At 46.2% G+C, this 19,390-nt stretch overlaps 1 protein-coding gene across 1 annotated transcript in view; it reads left to right on the plus strand.

Annotated features, from left to right (window-relative positions):
* The first annotated feature begins 373 nt into the window (after positions 1 to 373).
* The window catches only part of CNBP (CCHC-type zinc finger nucleic acid binding protein), a 50,695-nt gene continuing 31,678 nt past the window's right edge, over positions 374 to 19,390 (plus strand). Inside the window, exon 1 of the mRNA XM_064496168.1 lies at positions 374 to 501. The gene's annotated coding sequence lies outside the window, so the exon portion shown is untranslated. The remainder of the gene's footprint in view (positions 502 to 19,390) is intronic.

The following is a 19,390-nucleotide window of genomic DNA, read 5'->3' on the forward strand; positions in this document are numbered from 1 at the left end:
GGGCCCAGTGGGAGTAGCAGTCGTCCTCGCCTCACCGCGTCGTGCCTCGCTTCGGAGGCGAGGCCCTAGCTCGCTGGCCGGGAGCAGGCCCCCCTCAGAGATGCTACCCGTTCTGGTCACCTCCTCCGGGGAGCCCGCCGGCCTCGCCTCACTTTCAGCCCCTTCCGCCGCCGGACTTCTCTGCCGGGCTCGGAAGGCTGCCTAACACACTGCATTCTTACTTTATTGCTTTGAGTGCCTTGTACTCGCTGCCGTGGGCGATGCTGGCACACCGCGCGTGAACTGCTGCACGAACGCGGCCGCCCACCCCTCGCGTCAGCTCCGCTGCGAACTGTTCTACCGCCCGCGGTCTAAGTAAAGGGCCGGCGCGGCGCCCTCGAAGGGTCTTCACATCTTTGGGACATTATCGAGCGCCCACTAGACGCGCCGCCCGGCGCTGGGGGCGGGAGGAGACGCCAGGGGGAAACCGAGCCGGGGACCCGTGGACATCCCGAAGCCCAGGTCAGGACGGGGCGCACCGGCGAGCCCAGTGCGTCCGCCGCGGGGGCGGGGCGGGGCGGGGCGGGGCGCGGCTGACCCGAGCACGGCCGGACGCCGGTGAGCCCGGCGGGGGCGGGGCCCAGGGTGGAGCGGGTGAGCGCAGAGCGCGGGGACCGGTGGCGGGGAGGGAGGGGCAGCCTCGGGGTCTGGCTCTGCAGGGGCTGAGGCTGAGGGCCGGGGGCAGCGGGGCAGCGGGAGAGGGGGTGTTGCGCCACGGTGAAATCATCAAGAGCCAGAAAGGTGTGCAAAATCTTGAACCAGTAACCTCACCCCTTAAGCGCAGGAAATCATCCAAAAGAGAAAAACTAAGTTGTTCACTGCAGCAGTTTGCAGCAAGATAATGGAAACACCCCAAATGTCCAGCAATAAGAGGAATGTTAAAGGAATTAGGGTGCATCCGTCGGATGAAATAGTCCGCACCTTTATAAAAAGATATTTCTGATTTCTTGGGAGGCAATATACACACTTCTTATACAAATGAGACAGTAAAAGGGAAAAGCACGGTGTAAAAGGGTTTATAATTCAGGTGAAATAAATATGCCTCGTGGTTAAAACAGGGAAAGGACCCCAGAGGCTTGAACTGTTGTGTGAAGACGGTGAAAAGCAGATGAATTGTGTTGAGTTAAATTATCCTCTTATATTATGATATTAATTCTAGGAAACTATATACTAAGGGTAATTTTTATAATACCTCGTTTTTACAATGAGAATTGTGGGTCGTGACTTTGGCCCTGTGTATGAGTATGTAATTGTAGTGTTTTTTATTATTATAATCTTTTAACTGTAGTATACATTCTTCATGATAATTGCTAATTCCTTTGTAGAAACAGGATACCAAAGGTACAGGAGAAACTAGGAGAATCCGAACAAGATTAATAGGTTGTACAAATTATCAATATCTTTGTTGTGAAATTATTTTTTAATTAATTTTACCAGTTTTTAAAAATTGAGACATAATCCACATACCTTAAAATTCACCCTTTTATAAGTATACAATTAAGTACTTCAAAAAATTGTGCACCCAGTACCACTAATTCCAGAACATTCTCATCACTGTCTCCATTAACAGTCATTCTCCATTCCTCACTGCCCCACAACCATTCATCTACTTTCTGTTTCTATGGATTTGCCTATTTTGAACATTTCATGTAAATAGAATCATGCAATATGTGGCCTTTTTTGTATCTGGCTTCTTTCACTTAGCAGAGTGTTTTCAAGGTCCAGCTATATCATAGCATGAATCTGTATTTCGTTATTTCTTATCGCTGAATAACACTCCATTTTATGGATATATACATATATTTTTGTTTTGTTTTGTTTTGTTTATCCATCCATCAGTTAATGGACACTTGGGTTGTTTCCACTTTCTGGTTCTTGTGAATAAGCTTCTCTGAACATCTGTGCACAAGGTTTTGTGCGACGTATGTTTTCCTTTCTCTTGGGTGTATACCTAAGAGTAGAAATGTTGGTCATAGGATAACTCTGTTTGACTTTTTGAGAAACTGCCTGGTTTCCAAAGCATTTGCCCCAATTTATTTTCCCACCAGCATGGTCTTAAATACTACAATTTCTCCATATCCTCAGCAACACATACTGTCTTTTTAGTGGGTGTGAAGTGGACTCTCGTTGTGGTTTTGATTTGCATTTCCCTGATGTTGAGCATCTTTTCAGGTGCTTTTGGTCATTTGTACATGTTCTTTGAAGAAATGTCTATTCAGATCCATCCCCATTTTTAAACTGGGTTATTTGTCTTCTTACCAGAGTTATAAGACTTCTTTATATAATCTGGATACTAGACCCTTATCAGATATATGATTTACAAATACTTTCTCCCATTCTGTAGGCTGCCTTTTCACTTTCTTTATAGTGTTCTTTGAAACACAAAAGTTCTATACATTGGTGAGGTCCAGTTTATCTAATTTTTTCTTTTGTTGTATCTTTTTGGTGTCATATGTAAGAAATCATTGCCTAAATAGATAAACAACAAGGACCTACTGTATAGCACAGGGAACTATATTCAGTATCATATAATCACCTATAATGAAAAAAACTATGAAAAAAAATATATAGAAGTAACTGAAACGCTTTGCTATACACCTGAAACTAACACAACTATAAATAAATCAACTATACCTCAAAAAAATAAAAATAAGAGATAAATAAAACTTTTTAAGTAAAAAAAGATATGCAGATAGCAACATATAGAAAGATTCTTAACATCATAAAAAAAGAATCATTGTTGAAGCCAAGCTCATGAAGATTTATCCCTATGTTTTCTTCTAAGAGTTTTATAGTTTCACCTCTTACATTTAGATCTTCGGCCCGTTCTGAGTTAGTTTTTGTATACAGTGTGTGGTAGGGGGTCCAACTTCCTTCTTTTGCATGTGGACATCTAGCTGTCCCAGCACTCTTTGTTGAAAAGACTGTTCTTTGTCCCTTTGCATTGTTTTGGCACTTTATCAAAAAACAATTGACCATAAATGTATGGATTAACTTCTGGACTCTCAGTTCTAATCCATTGATCTATATACTGTAGATACAAGATGTTACCATTGGGGGAAATTGGGCAAAGGGTACAAAAGAATTTCTCTGTAGTATTTCTTACAACAGCAGGTGAATCTCCAATTATCTTAATAAAAACTTAATTTAAAAACAAAGCAGAGATGATTTTTGCGGTGCCTTCTCCCCACCCCAGCCCCTACCCAAGGCCACATCCCGGAACTAAAAAAACTTTAGTTCTAGGAATCTCCCCAGCCTTCCACTGTTGCCCTCCAGGTGGCGCCACTCTCTCCTTTTCACCTGGAGCTTTTCAGAAGCCCCAGCAAGTGGACGCTCTGCCAGGGTGCCTGGGAGACCCTGGCTACCCACAGCATGATTCAGGGCGGGGTCCCGGGCCAGCCCTGACTGTCCCCAAGATAACAGGGAGACTCGGGGCTGCCTTTGCTTTAGGGGCAGCTTCTAGCCTCATAAGAAGAGTTCTTCCATCCAAGTTGTCCCCTATTTCTTCCCTGCTCGCATCTACCTTTGAGAGGGTTCATTCATTCATTCACCCATTCAGCACCACTATTATACAATGCTTATAAACACAGCCAGGAAGCTATAGAGGTCAGCCATTATTATTAATACAAATCAGACTTTTTTAGGGTGAGATAAAGAATGTAATCGCCCCCCCACCTTTGCAAAGAATAAACGGCTACTCTGTGACAAGCTACGATCATGACTGGGCAGGGGTCACAATACATTTACCAAGGACTCACCAGGGGACAGACACTTCAAGTGTTTTATCCTTAACCCCCCGAAGAAGGTTCCAGGGAAACATCGTTGGGCTTTTATAGTCACAAAAATGAATCTCAGGGAGGTTGTGTACGTTGCCAAGGGATACACAGCAGCTGAGTGACACCCTTTCTTTTGAGCCACTGACACAATTCTACTTGTAAACAACTGCTAAATTGAACAAGACATTTCCCGGTAATTTAATATATTTATTTTCTCCTGATTAGGAAAAAAAGCATATATATTTGAGGATTTGAGGGGAGGGAACATTAGGACAACACAGCAAAGTAAAAGAAAAAGACAATTGGCCACTTTTTCCCCCTTTATTTCATTTTTACTTATATTTGATGCATACAAAAGAATGTGTGTAACATATGTATAAGTTTTAAAGCGTAACAATGCAGTAACAGCCAAGAACTCTCCTTCCACGTGTAGATCTAGACCATCACCATCTCTGTCGTGCCCTGCCCACCCCCAGAGGTAAGTACCATCCTGAAGTTTTAGTTTACTGTCTCCTTGCATTTTGGAGAAAAAAAGTATGTATGTATGCTTCAGCAATGAGCTCTCTAGTTTTTGCTCACTTTGGGGCTGTATGTAAACGGTATCACACCATGGGGCATGTTCTGGGACTCGTGGTACTGAGCACAGCGGAAGGGTCATCTTGAGGTTATGTAGCTGTAGTTCATCCTCTTCTTTTTTAACAGTTTTTTACTCTGTCTGTTTTTTGAGGGGGATAATTAGGTTTAATTAATTAATTTGTTTGTTTGTTCATTTTCACAGAGGTCCTGGGGATTGACCCCAGGACCATGCTAAGCGTGCCCTCTACCACTGCGCTACCCACACCCCCAGTTCATCCTTTCCACTGCTGTATGGCACCCCATTGTGAATACCACAACGTGCTCAACCTGTTTTCTTATTGCTGAGTATTTAATTTTTTTATGGGTTTTTTTTTCAATTACAAAAGAAAATGCTGCTGTGAACATTCTTGTGCCTGACTTCTGACGCATACCTGCACAGGAATGCCACTTGCGTGCATACACACCACAGAGAGGAGCTGCCTTGCAAGGATACGCAGCCTTACAAGATGATGCCAGTTGCTTCCCAAAGGTTTTGTACCGATTTATACTCTCACCACAGAGCCACATCCTCCCCAACTTGGTATCTTTAAATTTGCTTTCTGCTGATCTAGTAGGTAAAAGCAGAATCTCCTTGGGGTCTGATTTGCTTTTCCTTGAAGCTGTGAGTCTTCTCTGAGATGCCCACTCGTGTCTTTTGCTGTCGTTTCTTGGAAGCCAGTACATAGGCGCTCTCTGTACAGCGTGGGTGCTGATCTTTCTCAGGTATATTTGTGAGTTATCTTCCAGTCTGCAACTTGTTTTTTCGTTTTCTTTGTGGTTTATTTTGACAAGTGGAAGCTTAAACATTTAATACTATTGTATTATCAGTATTTTCTTCTGTGGAAAGTATATTTTGTGTCTTTTAGAAGAAGTATTTCCCTGTCCCAAAGTTGAAAAGGTATTATTCGATATCAGTACTGTACAACAGAACTTTCTGCAATGATAGAAAGTTCTTGATGTATGCTGCCTGGTACAGTAGCCACGTGCGGCTGCTGAGCACTTGAAATGTGGCTAGTGTGACTTAGGGATTGAATTTCCTATTTTATTTAGTTTTAATTGCGACATGTGGCTAGCGCCTACTGTATCAAACAGCATGGTTTTATGTTTTCTTCCAAAGATTAAAACTTTTGCTTGAGGCGAGACATAGCTCAGTGGTAGAGTGTGTGCTTCACGTGCACGAGGCCCCAGGTTCAATCCCCAGCACCTCCATTAAAAATTAATAAAATAAAACTAAAGAAACCTAATTACCTCCATCCCAAAAAATTAAAAAAGTAGAATTTTGCCTTTGAGATTTGATTTCATCTGTAACTTTTTTTGGTGTGAGATAAGGAGTCAACTTTATTTTTTCTTTACGTTTGGATAATCAGTTGCCCTGACGCAATTTACTGAATCATCCTTTCCTCCCACACTGATCTGCAGTGCCGTGTTTATTCGGTATCAAACTTTCATTTCTGTCCTGTTCGTATGTCATGTATCAGTGGCCGTTTCTGTGAGTCTGTTTCTGGGCTGCCTGTGCTGTACCGCCGTCCATCTGTCGATCCTTCTGTCAGTTACACGGTGTCCTGGTTGCCATGGTCTTAGATTCAGCGTGGGCATCAGCATATAGGAGGGTGAGTCCTTCAATCTTTGTGTGTGTTATGGGGCGGGCGGTCATTAGTTCTGTTTACTCATTTATAGAGGCAGTACTGGGGATTGAGCCCAAGACCTCATGCATGCCAAGCATGTGCTCCACCACTTGGGCTGTATTCTCCCCCTGAGTCTTTCAAGCTTATTCTTGGAGCATTTCTTGCCTCTTCCTGGCCTTTATTCCTCCATAGAAATCCTCCAGATAAAGTTTTCTCTATAGGCAAAGCTGTGGGATTTTAATTAGAGTTGAATTAAGTCTACAGACCAACTTAAACAATCTTTAGCTTGACCATCACTCTACACATATGTATATAACTTTCTACTCTTTTAAAGCCAACCTTGGTAATTGCGTTTTCCCCGACAGCTCTCAGGAACTGAGGCGGACGGGAGCCCGACCCCGTGCTGTGGGTTGCACAGGCTCTCATGTAATTCTCACAGCCCCCACCTTCACAGCTCACTGAGGCTCACAGCATTTGCTGACCTGCCAGAAGTCGCCCAGGGGTGCAGCTGAAAGGCCGAAGTCTGAGCCCAAGTCCGTCTGACTCCACGGCTCCAGCTTTAGTGCACCCAAGTGTCTCTATCGCAGGCATTTCGCTGTTGCAGTTCCCCACATGTAAATGACATTGTGTACATTTTGCCCTCATTTCCAGAAAGTTCACGTCAGTCTTACTTCCCCAGCTTGTTTCAGGTCAGCATTTACCACTCAGTGCCGCTGGGGAACAACCAGAAGAGAAACTGACATTTCTACAGCTGCTTCGTAGCGCCAGACATGGTACTGACTCATTCTCTTACATGATCTCAGTTGATCCTCACAACAACGCCAGGAAACTAAAGCTCAGAGAGGTACATTCATTTGCCCAAGATCACACAGTAAGCTTGGGACACAAAGCAGCCAGAGGGTTTCCCCTTGCCCTTCGGCTAAAATCCAGACTCCTCCCCAAGGCCTGCCAAGCCCTAATGCCCTGCCTCCTCCTTTCTTCTCCCGCCATGCCCCCCTCGAGCTGCACAGGGAGTCCTCCTGTTCCTCCAACTCCCCATGACCCTGCGGGCAGGGCCTTTGGCCAGCCAGGCTCCCACAGCTTTTCTGTGGCTGTTGCCTTCCTGCTCTGGTCAGCTGAAAGGCCACCTTTTCAGAGAGGCAGTAGCTAAAGTACCCCTCGTCTCTTTTCCATGGTCTTATTTTACTTTCTTCATGGCAGCTTATCCCTGTCCAGATTGATCGTTTGTTTGCCTGCTGTGTTAGTCAAGGTCCTCCAAAGAAACAGAAGAAATAGGATGTGTGTGTACAGAGACAGACAGACAGACAAAGATTGAGATTTATTATAAGGAATTGGCCCATGCAGTTGTGCAAATGGGCAGGTCCTAAGATCTGCAGGGTGAGTCAGCCATCTGGAGACCCAGGGGAGCCAATGACTTAGCTCCATCCAAGTCCAAAGGTCTTAGAACCAGGAGAGCTGATGGTGTGGTTTCTGCTGAAGCCTGGCAGGCTCTAGACTCAAGAAGAGCTGAGGTTTTCATTTGAGTTCAAAGGCAGGAGAAAAAAACAAAACTGATATCCTCGTCTGAAGGCCATCAGGCAAGTGTAGTTCCCTCTTTGTGAGTTATTTTGTTTTATTCAGTCCTTCTACTGATTGGGCAAGGCCCACCCACCTCGGGGAGGACCAGCTACTTTACTCAGTCTACTGATTTAAATGTAGCCTCATCTGCAGACACCCTCATAGGAACACCCAGGACAATGTCTGACCAGATATCTGGGTGCCACAGCCCAGTAGAGTTGACAAGTAAAATGAACCACCATATTTGCTTATTGTCCCCACTCCACCTTCAGCTGCTAAGGCAGCTGCTGGTCCTGGCACATAGTAGGTGCTCAGTACATGGCAGTAGATTAAGGAATGACAGCCTGGATCCCAGCCCTGCTCTGAGCAACTCTAGTTTATTATTATTTTGGGGGGGGGTAATTTGGCAATGTCTATTTTTTTTAATTCTCTTTTTGTTTGTTTTGGGGGTTTTTTGGGGGGGGTAATTAGGCTTATGTATTTATTATTTAATGGAGGTACTGGGGATTGAACCCAGGACCTCATGCGTGCTAGACATGTGCTCTACCACTGAGCTATATCCTCCCTATTTTTTTGATTGAAGTATGGTTGATTTACAACATTGTGTTAGTTTCTGGTATACAGCATGGTGATTCAGTTATGCATATATATTCTTTTTCATTATAGGTTATTACAGGGCATTGAATATAGTTTCCTGAGCAATACAGCAGGACCTTGTTGTTTATCTACTTTATATATGGTAGTGTGTAGCTGCAAATCCCAAAGTCCTAATTTACCCCTTTTCCCTTTCTCCCCTGAGAAAGGGGTTTGTTCCCCCATAAGTTTGTTTTCCACTTCTGTGAGTCTGTTTCTGGTTTGTAAATGAGTTCCTTTGTGTTCCAAGTTTATTCTTTTTCTGCCATAAGAAATTTCTTCACACTGATCACTGATGGTTTACTGAAAAGAAAAACATAACATCTAAAGTCAAATCAATGTCCATAAGCAAAGGCATCGTTTTCTTTTCAAGTGATGAGCCCCTGACTGGGAGTGTGAGGCAACCCAGCTCCTTGGGGCTCCTCGGTTCTCCATTCCCAAGCAGCAAGATTCACACCCATCCTGCGCTTCTCTGAGTGCCTGACTGTAAGCCTGCTGGGCCTGCCGCAGAGCTTCGAGGTGCTCAGAGACAGTCTTCCTGTCACTGCAAAGCGGGAGGAGAAGCAGCCCTCTGCGGGCTCTCCACCCTCTGGGAGGGGTGGCGTGGCTGAATGGTTATTAGTGACTCACCGGGAGCCGGTGACAGTGAGCAGAGATGGGTGAGAACATCTCGACCAGCCAGCAGACTGGGGAACAGCGACAGAATAGTGACAGGTCAGTAGATCGAAAGGGAGCGTCTGTGATGCGCCCAGCCCATGGTGCATGTCTTCACACACCGGGCCGCCGGGCCCGCCAACCTAGGGTTTTGTAGTCAGAAGGCCCTCTGAGCAAACCTGCCTTTACGTGAACAGCTGAAATACCCACACGTGGTACCGTGGAGGGTGAACCAGTCACACTGCGTGAGTAAGGCAGGAACACATCTCATGTGCTGGGACCTGCTGCCAGTGTCCCCCGGGGGGGCGGACGTGGTGCAGTTTGTGAGCGCCTTTGACATGGAAGCCCCCGGAAGTTCAGCCACAGGGGCAATTTTGCTTTCTCTTTCAAAAACAATCATTAGGGACCTACTGTACGTTGTGCTTTGCTCAGGGTTGGCGGTGAGGGGAGGGCGGGCATGAAACTGGATTGCCTAAGAGTCAGATGAACCCCAGCCAAGTAGGGACACCAAGGAGAGAGGGGGAGGGCTGGAGGGAAGGAGGGAGGAGGAGGGAAGAAAAGGGGGGGAATACTTGGAATTATTAAATATCTAATATTTAGCCCCCTGAAAGACTCAAAGTAGTCATCAAGGAAAAAACAGTCAGAACATTACTGGTTTGTATTTTGTTTCATATCTTGCTTCATACTGGGCCAGCCAGCCAAGCATCCTGGTGTTCGAGCAAGCCCAGGGGCCACTCGGCCCGGGTTCCAGCCCTGCCCGCCATGGGTGCTGCAGGGATTTAAACATGGGGCCAGGGGCCAGGCCTCTAGAGTCAAGTGAAACCTGCATCCAGTTCAGATAAGTTACTTGAGTTCTGGGGACCCTAGACAGCTTATCTTTGGGGAAAAAAAAATTTTCCTGTTCCGTTAGTGTGCAGCGGTCCCCAGGACCACCCTTAGGTTCAGTGACTTGCTAGAAGGACTCAGAAAAGCTGTTAGGCTTATGGTTACAGTTTATGACAGCAGAAGAATAAAGATTAAAATCAGCAAAGGAGTGGGGAAGGTAGAGCTCAGTGGTGGAGCATGGACTTAGCACGCACGAGGTTCTGGGTTCCATCCCTAGTGCCTCAATTAAAAAAAAAAGAAAGTAACGGGGGGAGCGTATAGCTCAAGTGATAAAGCACATGCCTAGCATGCATGAGGTTCTGGGCTCAATCCCCACTACTTCCTCTAAGAATAAATAAGTAAGCCTAATTACCTCCCCCCAACCAAAAAAGAAAAAAAGATGGGGGAAAAAATAACAAATAAGTTAACCTAGTCACCCCCCCAAAAACATAAATCCAGAAAAAAGTCAGTAAAGGAAAAAGTTGAGGAGTGAGCATGTGTGAGCATCCAGCCGTCCGCATCCAGGGGAGACCTGCAGATGGTGTTTGGTTCTCCCAGCAACCACGTGTGCCAACAGGCACAGAATGTTGCCAGCCAGGGAGGCTAAGCCGGGCCTCAGTGTTTGGGGTTTTTGTGGCGGGTCAGTCACGTAGGCAGGGAACACCCCCCCATGACTGACCAAGGTGGCCACCCCTAACCACGTCCCACTAAAACAGCGTGGCCCAGGGCCCCAGGCAAGCGAAAACAGGGCTTGCCATAAATCACATGGTTAGCATAAGCCGCCGGGCTGGCCCAGGGCCCCAGGTGTACCAAGGCACTCTTACCAGACAGGATATTCCAGGGGTTTATAGGTTCCCTCCCAGGAGCCAGTCAAGGCCAGTCCTTCCTATGAAATGCGCAGGGTTTGGGCCCCCCAAGCCTGCTGAGTTATCCCTTTACTGCACTTGATGTGAACATTTACCCTGTTTGTCGGCCAGGGTCCAGCCAGGGAAGCTGAAACCACTGTAGGCATTTGGAACAGGCAGAATTTAATTCGAGGTTGGTTACAGAGGGGATTGAAAGTCTGGGAAGCTAAGCAGGAGACAGGGGTCCAGGAACAGCCGCAGCTGCAGAAGGCTGCTGCCACCCCTGGGGCCAGAGGTGACATTGCCAGAGCCCAGAGGCCGCAGTCCGGAGTGGGGCTGCCGGGGGCGCTGGGGCACAGACCTGCAGAGGAGCGTCAGTCCCGCCCCCAGCAGCGAGAGAGAGGGAGGAGGACCCCGGTCTCTCGCTCCTCCGACCAGCCGCCCTCCCGCGAGGCCTCCCGTTCGCTGAACCAGCCGCGAGCCCGGCGAGGGGGCCTGGGAAACGCAGCCTCCACGCGGGCGGCGCTCCCCGGGCCGCGGCGCGGACTCCCTGCCCGGGCGCTCACCCGCCGCCCCCCGTGGCCCGGCCTGCGTCCTGTGGGTGACAGTGCCGGGGACTCAGACAAAGAAAAGCAGCCTGCGGGGTGGTGGGAGCCGGCGGGGACGGTGACAGGCGGCAGGGCTGCAGGCCCCACCCCGGCCGCGGGGGCGCGCAAGCGGGCTGTGCGGCCAGCCCGGCCACCTCCTTGCTCGACAGCCTGTCCCCACCCAGCTCGCCCCGGGACGACCTGGGCTCGCTCACAGCAGAACTGCGCGCACGGAGTCCTGTCTTTCCGTAGGACTTCCGGCTGCAGCTGGTGCCGTCTCTCGGAGACCCGCCGGCTCCGCGCTGCCGAGCGGCCAGGCCCGGCCCAGGCCTGCGGGGGCCCGGCGGCTCCCATCGATGGTGTTCACCACGCCGTGAAGGGTGCCGGCCCCACGCCTTTGTCCTGGCCTCGGGGGTCACAGAGGCCCGTGGCTCCCGCCTCCCGCACGTGGTCTAGCACCCTGGCCGGCTTTACCTGTGCTCTCAGATGAGCCGTGCAAAGGTGTTCTCTTTTCCCCAAGTCCTGTTCAAAGATTCTTTCTAATTATTTTTTTAGATGGTTATGTAGGAGTAAAAGTACCGCCAAATCTTTGAGGAGAACATGCACACGCATGCATTCACGTGTAAAGGGGATGTGGCAACGTAACAGGTGTTGGAACTTTCAACTTTGTATATTTGACTTTTTTATAATAAAAAATTGGGGGGTAAAAGAATTCCCTACTCCCCCCCCTCAAAACTATTTAATGTATTTATTTTCAACTGTGAAATTAATTTTTTACCTTCAAGTCGCCAATCACAGTTTCCAATCTACTTGAAATAAACTGTCATCACTTGAGATTAACCTAATTCCATCCAAGAGGGGATAAGAAAGGAAGAAATGAAGCTTTCTACTCAGTCTTAGGTTTGGGGCCGTATAGAGGAGGGTTCGTCTGTCTTGTTTTTTACGACGTGAATGAATGTCGTTATGCAGACGCACCTGTTCTCTCTCTCTCCCCCGGAGAGTGACAGGTGCCTTGGGAGAGGGTCCAGGAGGTAAGGCCCACGGAGAGGGCAGTGGCCTGGTTGCAGACTCTGCAGGAAGCTCACTCATGCTTCCCCAGCGGCTCCCCCAGCTGTGTGACCATGGACAAACTGGGAAACGGCCCAGCTAACATCTCTGGGATGACCTTAAAGGCTGCAGAGAACATGACTGGCATGATGTGGCCGACTTTACAGGACTTTCAAAGAGCAGTTGGAACACACTGATGCTCAGCTCGGAAGCCACCGCCGTGTCCCCCGTGTCCCCATGACAGTCAGCACGCCTACCCTGGGCTCTCGCAGACCTTTGTTTTGACCTCTCTGGACGCTGATGTTCATGTCCGTCACTTGGGCTGCTGTGCTGGGAGTCGGGTGTGATCTGCGACCTCAAGGAGCAGCTTTGTGACGTGTTAGGGGAGGGAATGGTCACTACTGATTTTTGCACCCGCTTCCTGTCACACACACAACTAGCCCCACACAAGTAGTACAGACACCAGCAAGGAGAGGAGTTCAGTAAATCTCTGAAGGAACCATTGACTTTAATTTGTGCCAGATGCCAGGCAAAGTGGGGAAGACAGAGACAAGCTCACGGCCCCGTGGAGGGCGGGGGGAGACTCGCAGCCGTTCGCACAGGAAGGCGAGCTGGTGTGTCAGCTGCACATTGCTGGGCGGTGAGCGTGCCAAACTTATGTACAGAATGATTTCTTACTTCTCGTGGCTCTGCACTCTGGGCTGGGCTAGGCCAGGTGGTCCTTCCATCCTGCTGCCCTGCGTGGTCCCTCCTGGGGCTGGACTGTCCAGGAGAAGGCCTTTGCTCACATTCCCAGCACCTTCCTTGGAACGGCTGCAACAGGGGGGCTGGCTGGGCTCACCGGTCCCTCCATGTGGTCTCTTTTAGAATTTTTTTAGTTTTTTTAGTTCTTTTCTTTTTTCTTTCTTAATTTTAATTTCTTACTGAAGTATAGTTGATTTACGTTTCAGGTATACAGCAAAGTGATTCAGTTATATATATATGTATTCTTTTTCAGTTCTTTGCAATTACAGGTCATTACAAGATACTGAGCACAGTTCCCTGTGCTGTGCGGTAGGTTCTTGTTCATCTGTTTTGTATAGTAGTTTGTCTCTGTTAATCCCAAATTCCAAATTCATCCCTTCTCTCCCTTTCCCCTCTGGTAACCATAAGTTTTTTTTCTACGTCTGTGAGTCTTTTTGTTTTGTTAATAAGTTCATTTTGAATCATTTTTTTAGATTCCACATATAAGTGATATCATACAGTATTTGTCTTTCTCTACTGACTCACTTCACTTAGAATGACAACCTCCTGGTCCATCCATGTTGCTGCACATGGCATTATTTTATTCTTTTTTATGGCTGAGTAGTATTCCATCGTATAAATATACCACACCTTCTTTATCCAGTCATCTGTCAGTGCACATTTAGGTTGTTTCCATGTCTTGGCTATTGTAAATAGTGCTGCTATGAACATTGGGGTGCATGTGTCTTTTTGAATTAGCATGACTTAAGTGATGGGAGGGAGCCTGCCGCGTGGAGATCGGGGAAGAATGTCCTAGGAGGAGTGACCCCAGGGCCAAGGAACGAGGCAGGGAAATACCTTGACTCAGACTCAGCTTGACATGTTCTAGGGGTAGGCCAGGGCGCTGATGTGTAGGAAACCAGGGAGGTGAGGGCGGAGGGAGCGGCCGGGGCCTTGCTGGGCCTCTGGACACAGCCTTGAACTGCTCCTTGAGTGTCAGGAGCTGTGACCTGCCATTCCTTGCTCAGAGACCTGCCCCTTTCATGCTCTCCTCTGCATTTTCAGGATATTCTGAAAAAGGGGGCAGAGCTCAGATGGAAGTTTAAGAAGATCCTAGCATGTGGGGACTAACATCCCTGACCTGGAAATTGGGAGGCAGTGCAGAGACCTCCAAACACCACCGTCCTACACACAGACCTGCGGTCTTGACACAGATTCAGGGGCCCTGTTACCCAGTTCTAATTATAACCAGCAGACGTCATCCAGCGTAATCCTCACGTCCAGCCAGCGAGAGCTGGTGCAAGGAAGCAAACATTTGAGCAACCTTTGTACTAAATCTGGTGCTGAGCGCCATTCTTTGCATTATCTTGATTAATCTTCCCCAGCCCTGCAAAGAAGGTTTTATTACTACCTCTGCCTCGCTGAGGAGGACGTAGGCTCAGAGTCACACCAGAAAGAGCAGAACTGCAATTCCAGCCTGAGCCCTTCCAGGCCAAGTTGCCAGCTCCACTCCCTGCAGCTCTTGCTGTCTGGTAGCAGGACTGCCCTGGGCAGTTGGCCAGGTTGCACATGCTCCAAGAGCTTCATCTCCATACAAGGATGTGCATGAGTCAGAGACTGAAAGAAGGATTAAAAGAAAACACCTATCACATTACCTCGAATTTCTCTTCCTTTATCAAAGCAGACCACCTGGAGCACACCGAGAGAGACAGGGTATTGTATGTATACATGGAAAAATTTCCCTGTGTCTTTGCTGTATTTTTTCAAATGAACAATTGGATCTCTTACTTTAAATTTAGATGTTCTTTACCTGAAAAGGTTGCTAGAGGTTAAAGAAAAGTTTATTAAACATATCACTTGAAAATGTAATTAATATACTATTTTAAAATAAATTCATCTTGTTTCCTGATTTTAAAAAATATCTATACATTCCAAAAAGGAAATAAATGCATCTCCATCCATATATATGTATATATAATTCTATAGTTGACTATTTAGAATAGCACTATTATAAATGCAATGTTTGTGTGTAAAAAGTGTTAATTATTTAAACATTTAAAATACACCATAATTTTGAAACCTGATTTGATATTTCTTCATATTCTAAAACCAAATTAGCAGTGGCCAGAGCCTCTCTCAACCCCTGAGAGGTCCCCTGCTCCTGCTGATCTGAACCATGTGAATTCTAGGATTGAGTGTACCTTTAAAATGCAGGGAAAGTGACCTGCTTGGGTTATGTTCAATCTGCAGTCCATGTTTAGACCTGGCAAAAGCATCCTTGCGGGCGGTAGCAGCCTGCGGTAGCAGCCTGCTAGCTTGGCAGAGACTGCCAGGGAAGCCCTGTACCCCCTTCCAGGCACAGCCTGCCTCAGATCCACTTCAGTGTCCCCTCCACGCGGCTGTCCCAGTGACCCTTTGCCCTGGGGTGGGGCTGTCACCGGGTGTGAGCCTGTATCCTCAATAACCCTCACCCAGGCCAAGTGCCTTCACAGTTCCACGTGGTCTCTAATTTGCTTTGCAAAGGTCAGAGTTAAGTGTCTCAGGGACGACCCCATCAGCCGGTATTTAAAAGAGAGACTCCTTGTAATTGGAAAAAGATAGAGCGTCTGGGAACTGGAGAAACACAAAAGTATTCCCCCCTACTCTTGATTTGTGTTTTCTGCAGGGTAACAATAGAGAAAATAAAAATCAGGAACCCCAAGGGGGGGAGGATGTAGCTTAAGTGGCAGAGCACATGCTTAGCATGCACGAGGTCCTGGGTTCAATCCCCAGCACCTCCTCCAAAAAGTAAATAAATAAGTAAACCTAAGTACCTCCCCCCAAAAAAAATTAATTAAAAAAAAAAAGAAAGAAACCCCAACAATCTCAGCCTTCTTCCGGGGTTTATGTTGACAGAGCCGATGATGTTTGTGTTGTCTTTTCTCCTAACATCATTAGTTCCAGAAAAGAGAACCTAGCTTCTCAGAGGGTGGGAGTTACTTTTATTCCAAGACGTGGTGATATTACATAAAGTTTGGGGAAACTGAAATAAATATATTCATAAGCCTGCCGCCCTTACTAATCCACTTTAATTTTTGCATCTTCCATCTACACTTTGTTCACTGCACCCGTATTTGCATATTTTACATAATAGAACTATTCTGGTTATTGCCCACAAGCACTCACAAGTTTGATAAAAAGAATACATACTCCTACACTGTACAAAACTCCAAAACCCTGTGTTGAGTCCTCCTTACAGTCCTTACCCACATTCATATTTCTTTTTTACAGTTGTAATAAAAGCATGAACTTAATATTTTCATCCTATTTTATATTCTAAAACAATGTTTCCTTATACTCTTTATCATTTTTTTCTTAAATTTTCTTTAAGATCTGAAAGAATTATGAAGGTAATTCATGTTTATTTGTTACAAGTGAAACAATGCAAAATTTTGTGAAAGAAAAATTATATCTGCTCCCACATCCTACAGTAACTCCATCCCCTGAAGTAATAAATATTAACAGCCTGGAGTGCCCAGTCCGTGTGGTTTCCTCTATCAGATATAAACAATATATTTTAAAAATACATTATTTTTATAAAAATTGAATACTATGTGCATTTCTTGACTTCTCATTTTTTTATAACATAGCATGCATGTTCCTCAAAGTCAATAGATACTAATTTAACTTATTCCTTGTTTTGTTTTGTTTTGTCATAAATGATTTTTTTTTGGCATTCTTTTGTATTGAAATATAGTCGGTTTATAATAAATGTGTCAATTTCTGGTGCACAGCACAATGTTTCAGTCATACAAACAGATACATATATGCATCTTCATATTCTTTTTCATCATAGGTTACTTCAAGATATTGAATATAGTTCCCTGTGCTATACAGTATAAATTTATTGTTTACCTACTTTATAAATAGTAGTTAGAGTCTACAGATCTCGAACTCCCGATTTATCACTCACTTACTCTTTTCTTTTTTTTTTTTTTTTTTTTAATTTCCTTGCCCTCAGTTTTCCCCTTTAGGCGTCAGGCACTAGTACTGATCAGGGCTCCTGTTTGGCTCGTTCATGTTTATCTGTGATGGTGGTCCCGGGGATTGCTGGGCATGCACTCTGCCCCCGAGCTGTACCCTCTCCCCCTCAGCTTATTCTCTTAAATAGGTTTACAATATTTTACAGTAAGGGTTTGTCATAATTTATTCAGGTGTTTTCCTAAGGATAAGCATTCCTGTCGTTTCCATCTTGTTGCCTCTGAATACAAGGCTGCAGCCAAACAGCCATCTCTGTGTATTCTTCTGTGCTGGTACTTTCGTTTCTGTGAGCCTCATTCTCCAAAATGGGACTGGCAAGATCGACAAACGCTATTTATTTTATTTTTTAAATTTTTAAATCAACTTTATGGAGATATCACATACATGCAATACAATGCTTCTGTTTTAAGTGATTCAATGAGCTTTAACAAATGCATACACCCGTGTAACTACCAATACAATCCAGATGTAAGACTTCCCTTCCCCCAAAGGTCCCTCTCGCACCTTCACAGAAGCACCTTCCCTCCACCGCCCGTGCGTGCCCCCCCTTCCCTGGTTTCCTCGGGCTCGATATCCCTGGGGTCACCCAGGTGTGGCCGTCCAGGTTTGACTCTTCCACCCAGCTCCATGCCCTGCAGAGTCGTCTCGTCTCCACGGTTTCTTCCTTTTCATTCTGATTTTGGGTAATTTTGAGAGAACCAAATGGCCTTCCAGAAGGGCCACAGCCTGTCACACCCCCACCAGCAATGAGCAGGCTGCCTTTCCCCCTCAGCCTTTGCGAGCACTGGGTGTTTGCCCTCTTCTCAGTTTTGCCAGTTTCACAGACGAATGTGAGTATCTCCTCACTGCCTGGCTTTGCATTTCCCGGACTGCGGGGGCTGCGATTCTTGGACTTCCTCTTCTGTGAATTGTCTGGACATACTATTTACCCACATGTCTATTGGATTTTGATTTAGAGAAATTCTTTGTTGACTAAAGATATTAACCTTTGTTGTAGGCATTATAATTTATTTCTGCCTTATCCTTTTGCTGTCTAACTTTTTAAGTGTTTTTTGTCATAAAACTTAAAACTTTAAATAGTCAAACTTGAATATCTTTGCTTTTATTGCTTCTGGATTGTCTGATAAGCATAATGTATGTGTACTTCCGAGGTCTGTTTCTTCACTTAAGATGTGAGTATTTCCCATGCATCACAGTCCTCAAAACTGTAATTGTCGATGGTTGCACAATATCCCAACCAGAGATAACTGATAACTTATTCTTCTCTTGAAAAAAATTCTTCCCTTAGATATTGGCGTTGTTCTGGATTCTCGTTTTTCATTGAAACATCTATGTGCTGGTGCCTTTTTCTAGTTATTAATTTAATTTCCCAGGAGTAGTGCCCTAGGTTTTGAATGTATCATGTAATTTTAAAAATACATCAGACAAATTTACTACCCAAGCCCAAGTTTTGTTTAAATTCCCTACTAATGAATCACCCAGACCTGAGTTTCTTTATCTTGTCAGTTTCTCTCAAATTTACTGTTTCTCTCTCTAGGAGAAGTAAGTTTTGTCCAGAAGCTGCCTGTTTTGGCTACTTCTCGGGTTCTGTTTTAGGAGACCTCCACGGGCATGAATTAAAATATGTCTCTTTTCCCCCTGTTTATATATATTTATATCAATAATCTAAATAAATACCAGCACAGCATCATTGACAGTTTCATAGTTGAGTGTAAAATGGAGCCAATAACACACATGGGGACAACACGTGAACCCCGGATGCGCTCAGAACCCCTGCTGTCTGGTTTGTGGTAGGAAAAAACCCGACACAGCGCTTCCTGTCTAGGCGTTCCCGTGTCTCATTTAGAGGGTCCCGTGTCTCCCCTCTCCCCACTCCCAGCTCCCTTGCACAGCTGAACGGGCAGAGCCAGGACTGGATCCCAGATCGGACCCTGACCCCGGAGGCTGGTCCCTGAGCTGAGTCTGTGAGTGAAGTAACTTTGTAGAGCACAGGTCCCAGTTACAGTTTACAAAAGCCCTTTAACAGCCTTTACACTGGGATTCTCTCTCTGCTTTTCTCAGCCCAGTGAGCGCCTTCTCGTCCTTCAAGGTGCAGGTGAACTGTCTCCTCCTCTGAGCAGCTTTCCCTCACGCTCTCAGGGCGGCCTCGCCATTTCCGCCGTATATTTTAGTCTGTCATTTTCATCAGTCTCCCTGACTAAACCCGGCTCTTCTGCCTGCTGTGGGTCTATCGGGAGGAGGGCAGGGGGAGCCTTTGCAGAGGGAGCCTGGTGAGGGGTCCAGTGTGGTCAGATCAAGGAGGTGGCGGGATGGAGGTGGGCGACGAGGCTGGTCAGGTTGGCTGGGGCTGGGTCACTAACAACCTTGCTTGCCAAATATTTTCTCCAGTTACATATTTTATTTTA

The sequence above is a fragment of the Camelus dromedarius genome, chromosome 17 (assembly GCF_036321535.1).
Source record: "Camelus dromedarius isolate mCamDro1 chromosome 17, mCamDro1.pat, whole genome shotgun sequence".
NCBI classification, from domain to species: Eukaryota; Metazoa; Chordata; class Mammalia; order Artiodactyla; family Camelidae; genus Camelus; species Camelus dromedarius.